General features: G+C 39.2%; 1 non-coding gene across 1 annotated transcript; it reads right to left on the bottom strand.

The window, feature by feature from the left end:
• Positions 1-419: 419 nt before the first annotated feature.
• LOC148570474 (small nucleolar RNA R71) lies at positions 420-527 on the bottom strand. The gene has a single exon (XR_015907932.1). It is a non-coding gene; the product is annotated as a small nucleolar RNA R71 (small nucleolar RNA).
• Positions 528-11,414: the final 10,887 nt, after the last annotated feature.

The raw sequence follows: 11,414 nt of genomic DNA, 5'->3' as shown, positions 1-11,414 counted from the left end.
AAGAAGAAGAAACCATGGCAGCCGAAAATAACAACAATGCCAACAATACAAGGAAGGTGCTTGGTGACTTTGCTGCACCTACCCCTGATTTCTACGGGAGAAGCATCTCTATCCCTGCCATTGGAGCAAACAACTTTGAGCTTAAGCCTCAATTAGTTTCTCTAATGCAACAGAATTACAAGTTTTATGGACTTCCATTGGAAGATCCTCATCAGTTCTTAGCTGAGTTCTTGTAAATCTGTGACACTGTCAAGACCAATGGGGTTAACCCTGAAGTCTACAGACTTATGCTCTTTCCTTTTGCTGTAAGAGATAGAGCTAGAACATGGTTGGATTCACAACCTAAGGAAAGCCTGAACTCTTGGAAAAAGCTAGTCAATGCCTTCTTGGCAAAGTTCTTTCCACCTCAAAAATTGAGTAAGCTTAGAGTGGAAGTCTAAATCTTTAGACAGAAGGATGGTGAGTCCCTCTATGAAGCTTGGGAGAGATACAAGCAATTGATCAGAAGGTGCCCTTCTGACATGCTTTCAGAATGGAGCATCATAGGAATCTTCTATGATGGTCTGTCTGAACTATCCAAGATGTCATTGGATAGCTCTGCTGGAAGATCTCTTCATCTGAAGAAGACGCCTGTAGAAGCTCAAGAAGTCATTGAAATGGTTGCAAATAACCAATTCATGTACACTTCTGAAAGGAATCCTGTGAATAATGGGACAGCTCAGAAGAAAGAAGTTCTTGAGATTGATACTCTGAATGCCATATTGGCTCAGAATAAAATATTAACCCAACAAGTCAATATGATTTCTTAGAGTCTGTCTGGAATGCAAGCAGCAACAGGCAATACTAAGGAAGCTTCCTCTGAAGAAGAAGCTTATGATCCTGAGAACCCAGCAATGGAAGAGGTGAATTACATGGGAGAATCCTATGGAAATACCTATAATCTCTCATGGAGAAATCATCCAAATCTCTCATGGAAGGATCAACAGAGACCTCAACAAGGTTTCAACAACAACAATGGTGGAAGAAACAGGTTTAGCAATAGCAAGCCTTTTCCATCATCTTCTCAGCAACAGACAGAGAATGCTAAGCAAAGCCCCTCTGACTTAGCAACCATTGTCTCTGATCTAATCAAAACCACTCAAAGTTTCATGAATGAAACAAGGTCCTCCATTAGAAATTTGGAGGCACAATTGGGTCAGCTGAGTAAGAAAATTACTGAACTCCCTCCTAGCACTCTCCCTAGCAATACAGAAGAGAACCCAAAAAGAGAGTGCAAGGCCATAACCACATCTCGCATGGCCGAACTTGGAGAGGAGGAAGAGGCAGTGGTTCCCACTGAGGAAGACCTCAAAGGACGCCCACTGACCTCCATGGAGTTCCCTAATGAGGAACCATGAGAATCTGAGGCTCATTCTGAGATCATAGAGATTCTATTGAATTTACTTCTGCCTTTCATAAGCTCTGATGAATATTCTTCCTCTGAAGAGGATGAAGATGTCAGTGAAGAGCAAGTTGCTAAGTACCTTGGAGCAATCATGAAGCTAAATGCCAAGTTATTTGGTAATGAGACTTGGGAGGATGAACCTCCATTGCTCATCAAAGAACTGGATGACTTGACTAGGCAGAAATTACCTCTGAAGAGACAAGATCCTGGAAAATTCTCAATCCCTTGTACCATAGGCACCATGACCTTTGAGAAGGCTCTGTGTGACCTAGGGTCAAGCATAAACCTTATGCCTCTCTCTGTAATGGGGAAGCTATGGATCATTGAGGTACAAGCTGCTAGAATCTTACTGAAGATGGCAGACAATTCAAAGAAACAGGCTTATGGACTTGTAGAGGATGTCTTGGTAAAAATTGAAGACCATTACATCCCTGCTGATTTTATAGTCCTAGAGACTGGGAAGTGTATGGATGAATCCATCATCCTTGGCAGACCCTTCCTAACCTCAGCAAAAGCTGTGATTGATGTTGACAGAGGAGAATTGATCATTCAAGTGAATGGAGACTCCCTTGTGTTTAAGGCTCAAGGATATCCCTCTGTCACCATGGAGAGGAAGCACAAAGAGCTTCTCTCAATACAGAGTCAAACAGAGCCCCCACAGTCAAACTCTAAGTTTGGTGTTGGGAGGCCACAACCAAACTTTAAGTTTGGTGTTGAACCCCCACATTCAAACTCTAAGTTTGGTGTTGGGAGGTTCCAACATTGCTCTGAATATCTGTGAGGCTCCATGAGAGCCACTGTCAAGCTATTGACATTAAAGAAGTGCTTGTTGGGAGGCAACCCAATTTTTACTTATCTATGTTAAATTTCTTTTGTTATTTTATGTTTTCTGTAGGTTGATGATCATGTGAAGTCACAAAAACAATTGAAAAAGTAAAAACAAAGTGAAAAATAGAATGAAAAATAGAACATCCTGGAGGAGATAGTTACTGGCGTTTAAACGCCAGTAAAGGTAGCAGAATAGGCGTTAAACGCCCAGTCTGGCACCATTCTGGGCGTTTAACGCCAGAAAAGGGCACCAGACTGGTGTTTAACGCCAGGAATGGGCAAGAAGCTGGCGTTAAACGCCAGAAATGGGCAGCAGCCTGGCGTTTAACGCCAGGATTGGCAGAAAAGGGCGTTTTGCACGCCACTTGGTGCAGGGATGAGATATCCTTGACACCTCAGGATCTGTGGACCCCACAGGATCCCTACCTACCCCACCACTCTCTCTCTTCTTCACCCATTCACCAATCACCTCAATACCTCTTCCCCAAAAACTCCTCACCTATCAAATCCCACCATTCTCTTCACCACTCACATCCATCCTTCATAAAACCCCACCTACCTCACCATCCAAATTCAAACCACTTTCCCTCCCAAACCCACCCTCTATAGCTGAACCATACACCCCCTCTCACCCTATATAAACCCATCTTTAATCCTTCATTTTCACACAACCTAAACACCAATTCTCCCCCTTGGCCGAAACACAAAGTCCACTCCATCTCCTCTATTTCTTCTTCTTTTACTCTCTTCTTTCTTCTTTTGCTCGAGGACGAGCAACCTTCTAAGTTTGGTGTGGTAAAAGCTAAAGCTTTTTGTTTTTCCATAACCATTTATGGCACCAAAGGCCGGGGAAACCTCTAGAAAGAGGAAAGGGAAAGCAAAAGCTTCCACCTCCGAGTCATGGGAGATGGAGAAATTCCTTTCAAGGGTGCATCAAGACCACTTCTATGAAGTTGTGGCCAAGAAGAAGGTGATCCCCGAGGTCCCTTTTAAGCTCAAAAAGGGCGAATATCTGGAGATCCGACATGAGATCCGAAGAAGAGGTTGGGAAGTTCTCACCAACCCCATTCAACAAGTCAGAATCTTAATGGTTCAAGAGTTCTATGCCAATGCACGGATCACCAAGAACCATGATCAAAGTGTGAACCCGGACCCTAAGAATTGGATTACAATGGTCCAAAGAAAATACTTAGATTTTAGTCCGGAAAATGTAAGGTTGGCATTCAACTTGCCCATGATGCAAGGAGATGCACACCCCTACACTAGAAGGGTCAACTTTGATCAAAGGTTGGACCAAGTCCTCATGGACATCTATGAAGAGGGCACTCAATGGAAGAGAGATTCAAGAGGGAAGCCGGTTCAACTAAGAAGGCATGACCTCAAGCCCGTGGCTAGGGGATGGTTGGAGTTCATCCAACGCTCAATCATTCCCACTAGCAACCGGTCCGAAGCTATTATAGACCGGGTTATCATGATACATAGCATCATGATTGGAGAAGAAGTGGAAGTTCATGAGGTTATATCTCAAGAACTCTACAAGGTGGCAGACAAATCCTCCACTATGGCAAGGTTAGCCTTCCCTCATCTCATTTGTCACCTCTGTAATTCGGCTGAAATTGACATAGAGGAAGACATCCTCATTGATGAGGACAAGCCCATCACTAAGAAAAGGATGGAGCAAACAAGAGATCCCACTCATGGACAAGAGCATGAGGAATTTCCTCATCATGAAATCCCTGAGATACCTCAAGGGATGCATTTTCCTCCACAAAACTATTGGGAGCAAATCAACACCTCCCTAGGAGAATTAAGTTCCAACATGGGACAACTAAGGGTGGAGCACCAAGAGCATTCCATCCTCCTCCATGAAATTAGAGAAGATCAAAGAACCATGAGAGAGGAGAAACAAAGGCAAGGAAGAGACATTGAGGAGCTCAAGCACTCCATAAGATCTTCAAGAGGAAGAACAAGCCGCCATCACTAAGGTGGACCCGTTCTTTAATTTCCTTGTTCTTTATTTTCTGTTTTTCAAAAATTGTGCTCTATGTTTATTTATGTTTGTGTCTTTATTACATGATCATTAGTGTCTAAGTGTCTATGCCTTAAAGCTATGAAAATGAATCCATCAACTTTCTTAAATGAAAAATGTTTTTAATTGAAAAAGAAAAAGAAGTGCATGAATTTCAAATTCTAAAACAGTTTAATTATTTTGATGTGGTGGAAATGCTATTGTTTTTCTGAATGAATGCTTGAACAGTGCATATTTTTTAATTTGATTATTTATGAATGTTAAAATTGTTGGCTCTTGAAAGAATGAAAGGAAAAGGAGAAATGTTATCTAATGATCTGAAAAATCATAAAATTGATTCTTGAAGCAAGAAAAAGCAACGAAAAGCTTGCAGAAAAAAAAAGAGAGAAAAGAAAAAGAAAGAAAAAGAAAAGCAAGCAGAAAAATCCAATACCCCTTCAAACCAAAAGGCAAGGGTGATAAAAAGGATCCAAGGCTTTGAGCATCAGTGGATAGGAGGGCCCACAGGAATAAAATCCTGGCCTAAGCGGCTAAACCAAGCTGTCCCTAACCATGTGCTTGTGGCGTGAAGGTGTCAAGTGAAAACTTGAGACTGAGCGGTTAAAGTCGAGGTCCAAAGCAAAAAGAAGAGTGTGCTTAAGAACCCTGGACACCTCTAATTGGGGACTCTAGCAAAGCTGAGTCACAATCTGAAAAGGTTCACCCAGTTATGTGTCTGTGACATTTATGTATCCAGTGGTAATACTGGAAAACAAAGTGCTTAGGGCCACGGCCAAGACTCATAAAGTAGCTGTGTTCAAAAATCAACATACTTAACTAGGAGAATCAATGACACTATCTGGATTCTGAGTTCCTATAGATGCCAATCATTCTGAACTTCAAAGGATAAAGTGAGATGCCAAAACTGTTCAGAAGCAAAAAGCTAAAAGCCCCGCTCATCTAATTAATACTGATCTTCATAGATGTTTTTGGAATTCATTGTATATTCTCTTCTTTTTATCCTATTTGATTTTCAGTTGCTTGGGGACAAGCAACAATTTAAGTTTGGTGTTGTGATGAGCAGATAATTTATACGCTTTTTGGCATTGTTTTTAGTATGTTTTTAGTATATTTTAATTAGTTTTTATTATGTTTTTATTAGTTTTTAAATAAAAATCACTCTTCTGGACTTTACTATGATTTCAGGTATTTTCTGGCTGAAATTGAGGGACTTGAGCAAAAATCTGATTCAGAGGCTGAAAAATGACTGTAGATGCTGTTGGATTCTGACCTCCCTGCACTCAAAGTGGATTTTCAGGAGCTACAGAAGCCCAATTGGCACGCTCTCAATTGCGTTGGAAGGTAGACATCCTGGGCTTTCCAGCAATATATAATAGTCTATACTTTGCCCGAGATTTGATGGCCCAAACAGGCGTTCCAAGTCAGCTCAAGAATTCTGGCGTTTAACTCCGAAACTGGCACAAAAGCTGGAGTTAAACGCCCAAACTGGCACAAAAGCTGGCGTTTAACTCCAAGAAAAGTCTCTACACGAAAATGCTTCAATGCTCAGCCCAAGCACACACCAAGTGGGCCCGGAAGAAGATTCCTGCATGAATTACCTATTTCTGTAACCCTAGGCTACTAGTTTTCTATAAATAGGACCTTTTGCTATTGTATTTTCATCTCCGGGACACACTTTTCATATACTTTCATAGATCTTGTCATGTTTGGGGGCTGGCCTCACGGCCATGCCTGAACCTTGTTCTTATGTATTTTCAACGGTGGAGTTTCTACACACCATAGATTAAGGTGTGGAGCTCTGCTGTTCTTCATGAATTAATGCAATTACTACTGTTTTTCTATTCAATTCACGCCTACTTCTTCTCTAAGATATCACTTGTTCTTCAACTTGATGAATGTGATGATCCGTGACACTCATCATCATTCTCACCTATGAACGTGTGCCTGATAACCACCTCCGTTCTACCTTCGATTGAGTGTGTATCTCTTGGGTTTCTGATCTAAGATTGGAACCTTCGTGGTATAGGCTAGAATTAATGGCAGCCATTCCTGAGATCCGGAAAGTCTAAACCTTGTCTGTGGTATTCCGAGTAGGATCTGGGAAGGGATGACTGTGACAGACGCAAAAGGATCAATGGATCCTATTCCGACATGATCAAGAACCGACAGCTGATTAGCCGATGTTGTGACAGAGCATCAGGACCATTTTCACTGAGAGGACGGGTTATAGCCATTGACAACGGTGATGCCCAACATAAAGCTTGCCATGGAAAGGAGTATGAATGATTGGAAGAAGGCACTAGGAAAGCAGAGGTTCAAGGGGAACAAAGCATCTTCATATGCTTATCTGAAACCCACCAATGAATTACATAAGTATCTCTATTTTTATTTTATGTTTATTTTATGTTTATTTTCATCACCTTAAACTCCATAACCATTTGAATCTACCTGACTGAGATTTACAAGATGACCATAGCTTGCTTCAAGCCGACAATCTCCGTGGGATCGACCCTTACTCACGTAAGGTTCATTACTTGGACGACCCAGTGCACTTGCTGGTTAGTTGTGCGGAATTGTGACTAAGTGTGATTCACGTTTGAGAGCTCCAAGTCTTTGGCGCCATTGTTGATGATCACAATTTCGTGCACCAGTTACATTCAAACCATAAATTTTATTCCTGTGTGTTTTACCCTTCTTTTTCATTCTGATGTTCTTTACTTTGTTTTAATCTATATGTCCAATATAGAATATAGATACATACCAAGAGATGATTGAGGCCATTATTTGAAATTTTCCTCACTTATCCTCAAAAAATTAGCCTACCTTTTTACATCACCCTTGTTAGCCCCCTTGAGCTTTTTAATCCCCTCTTGTTCTATAAACCACATTACTAGCCTTAAGCAGAAAAACAAAATAAAAAATCCCAAGTTGAATCCTTAGTTAGCTTAAGATAGAAATTGTGTATTATTTAAGTGTGGGAAATTTTATGGGAACATGGGATGACAGAAACAAAGTAGGAATTTAAAAAGAATGAGTTGTTTCAAAAACAAAATTTGGGAAGCATGCTCGTGTGAAATCAAAACAATTGAATTACCATGTGTATAATATATATATATATATATATATATATATATATATATATATATATAAAGATTTTCAATTTTTAAATAAAGGGGATACAAAAATTTCCCAATTGCAAAATAAAAAGAATCAATACACATAGGACAAAAATGCATGAGTTTGCAATACAAAGTGGGAAAATTTGGGCAAATAGGTTGAGAAACTCTAATTTATATGAAGTATGTATGTTAGGTGAGATCTTGGACTAATCAAGGATTCACTTATTAGCTCACTTAGCCTTATACATATACCCTTACCTTTACCTTGGCCCCATTACAACCTTGAAAAAGACCTCATGATTTTTGTATGTCTGTATTCTATAATTGTTGATTGGTTAGATGAAAAACAAAGTTATAGAAAGTAATGATAGAAAAAGAATAGAGTGATTAACCCAATAAACACTGAGTGACTAGAGAGTAAACACAAATTTCAGTGAGGGTTCAATAGCTCATCACCATATATCTCTGCTTAATTGTTAATTGTCTTGCAAGTTTGTGAAATATTTTTACCCATCTCAATTGTAAAAGTGCTTTAACATTATCTAGGGTCTGGCTATGTGTATATAATTCCTTGAGGATATGAGTTAATTTAACTACATGTAAGTTTTATATGCAAGTGAATAAAAACTAGAATTGCATGATTCATTTAGGAAGTTGCATTTAGAATAGATTACATTGCATGAGATTCCACCACTTTAACCTTACCTTATTCTTTCTCTTGGATTTAGCATGGGGATATGCTATTGTATTTTAAGTGTGGGAGGTTGATAAACCCATATTTTATGATGTATTTTGTGCTCAATTTAGGTGATTTATTCAATCCTTCACTCACTTATTCATGTAAATTATATGGTTTTACTTTCCCTTCCTTATTATGTGATGTATGTGAAAAATATATTTTCTATGCTAAAAAATTATCAATTTTAATTACCCTTTATTACCATTCGATACCGTGATCTGTGTGTTGAGTACTTTCAGGCCTTATAGGACAGAAATTACTTAAAGGATGGAAAGGAAACATACAAAAATGGAAGGAAAGCACAAAATGGAGTTTTGAAGAAAAGGGCAGCAACGCGAACGCGTGACTGACGCAGATGCGTGCCTTGAGCAGAGCGCAAATGACGCGTACGCGTGACCGAAGCTGACGCGTGATAAGGAAAACTCCCAGATGACGCGACCGCGTGACCCACGCAGACGCGTGACAGACGCCACGCACCAGAAACTGCAGAAAATGCCCCCAGCGATTTCTGAAACCCTTTTTGGCCCAGATCCAAGTCCAGAAACCACAGATTAGAGGTTATAAAGTGGGAGAATGCATCCATTCATTAACATGCCTTCCATTATTCACTTTTAATAATTTAGATGTAGTTTTTAGAGAGAGAGGTTCTCTCCTCTCTCTTAGGATTTAGGATTAGAATTCCTCTTAAAGAAATTAGGATTTCTTATTATTTCAACTTTATTATTTCAACTTACAATTTCTTCCGAGTTCCAGGTTCAATGTCCTTTTTATTTATTTTATCAATTTAGCTTATGAACTCTTTATGTTTGGATTAATTTCCTTTTATTAATGCAATTGAGGTATTTCAGATTTATGGTTCTTATTTAGCTTTTTACATTCTTGGCTTTAATTGATTAACTGGGGACTCTTGAGTTATCGAACTTATCGTGATTGATTGTTATGTCTGCTAATTGAATTGAATTCCATTAACTCTAGTCTTTCCTTAGGAGTTGGCTAGGACTTGGGAATCTAACTAATTAGTCCACTTGACTTTCCCTTGCTCTCGTAAAGGTTAACTAAGTGGGATTAACTTCAATTCTCATAAGAATAACTAGGATAGGACTTCCAAATTTTCATACCTTGCCAAGAATTTTATTAGATATTAATTTATTAATTCCTGCAATTTATTTTCCTTGTTCAAACCTTTCAAAATCCAAAATACTGTTTTCCATAACTAATAATAAGAACACCTCCCTGCAATTCCTTGAGAAGACGACCCGAGGTTTGAATACTTCGGTTTATAAATTTTATTGGGTTTGTTACTTGTGACAACCAAAATGTTTGTAAGAAAGGATGATTGCTTGTTTAGAAACTATACTTGCAATGGAAATTTATTCTGAATTCTAAACCGTCAAGCATCCGTTCTTTCAACGCCGTCCTCAGAGTTATAGCACAACCTGGAAGCAAATGGATCTATGGATACCATCGATCCCGACCTAAGGGTATTTTGGCTTCAGCACTCACCTTGGAGGCTCGAGTATGGGTACAGATTATGTCCCATTATGTCTTTCTGAGCACTCACGAGTCCTCCTTTACTGCAAATATGGTTGTTCTCCTCTGGTGTATCCTTACAGACCAGCGCCTCAATTTACCAAGACACCTTCGGCATGCCATGGGACACGTACAAATTGTGGGCAACCTACCCTTTCCCGCCTTGGTTTCAGATTTAGTCTCGGTAGCCGGAGTCTTCTACCAAGCTGGGGACACCAAGACCATACTTTCGTGGGATGATCAGTACGTCCCCAACGAGAAATACATCAGACCACCAGCAGCCACTATCAGCCGGACTGTAGAACCAGTCGGAGATATTCCCTCTCCCTCCGCATCACAAGCACCTTCAACAAATCAACTGCTCCTTCAGATACTTGAGAAGTTGGACCGGCTTGACCGGTAGGCAAAGCGAATGGAGCACCGTAACAAGCGCCGATTTATATACCTCAAGGAGCTGATTGTTGGCAACCACCTACCTGAAGAAGACCCAGACACCCCGGACTCCACTTCATCTACCAGCACTGGGAGCCATGACAACCCCGACTGTGGAGATGCTGCTACCAGCCCCCTTTGTTCCTAACTGATGGCACCGAGGACGGTGCCAAGCTTTAAATGTGGGGAGGTCGGTCAGTACCTGACTTCCGGAGGTAACTGCCCTTTCTTAACACCAATAGGTTATTTTTTTCTTTTGTTAGGATAGGATAAATTGCATAGTAATAGGTGTTTGCATGCATGTTCTATTTGGTTGAAAAACAATAAGTTTCTTTTTAAGATTCTATTTTGAAAATTTCACTAATTTAAATCAAAACCTTTAAGTTAAAACTTGTTTAAAGACTGTAAATTGGAACATGCATTATATCTAAGAACACACAACCTGTGAGATTCGAGCTTAATTACATGGTTACACTATTTAACCATAATATTTTATTCTTGTGTGTTTTCTTCTCTATAATTGTAATCTTTATTTTGTTCCATCCTATATGTCCAATGTTTAAGGTATTTATATGCATGCATATGGTTGAGGCCATTATTTAATTATTAGCTCACTTATCCCAAATAGCCTACCCTTCAACTATCTTTGTTAGCCACTTTGAGCCTTTTAATCCTCATTTATTCTATATTTTACCACATCACTAGCCTTAAGCAAAAAAATAATTAAAAATTCCAATTGAATCTTTGGTTAGCTTAAGATAGAGATTGTGTGTCAATTAAGTGTGGGAAGACTGTGGGAACATGGGTTAATAGGAAATGTGTTATGATAAAATATTGGAAATTTGGGTACCTACTCATGTGAGACCAGAAAAATTAAAAATCCATGTGCATTGGTAAGTTATGTTTACCTTTTAAAAAAATCCAAAAATATTCAAAAATTAAATAAATAAATAAGGGGACAAAATTACCCCAAATGCTAAGTTTAATAAAAGATCAATGCATATGTGATGAAAATTAAAAGAAAGGTTGATGCATGAGTATGTAATGCAAAAGTGGAAATTTTGGGTAGCTAGGCATGATTTTAAAAAGTATAAAGAGTGTATGTAGAGGTAAGAGCTTAGGTTACTCAAAGATTCAATTTATTGCTCACTTAGCCATATATATATACCCTCACCTTTACCTTAGCCCCATTACAACCTTGAAAAGACCTCATGATGTTTGCATTGGTACATTAAATACTTGTTGATTGGTTATGTGAAGAACAAAGTTTAGAAAGCATGACTAGAGAAGAGT

This window comes from Arachis ipaensis, chromosome B3 (assembly GCF_059453495.1).
Source record: "Arachis ipaensis isolate K30076 ecotype BB chromosome B3, ASM5945349v1, whole genome shotgun sequence".
NCBI classification, from domain to species: domain Eukaryota; kingdom Viridiplantae; phylum Streptophyta; class Magnoliopsida; order Fabales; family Fabaceae; genus Arachis; species Arachis ipaensis.
The sequence above is the reverse complement of the archived record's forward strand: the minus strand, read 5'-3'. Positions and strand labels throughout refer to the sequence as shown.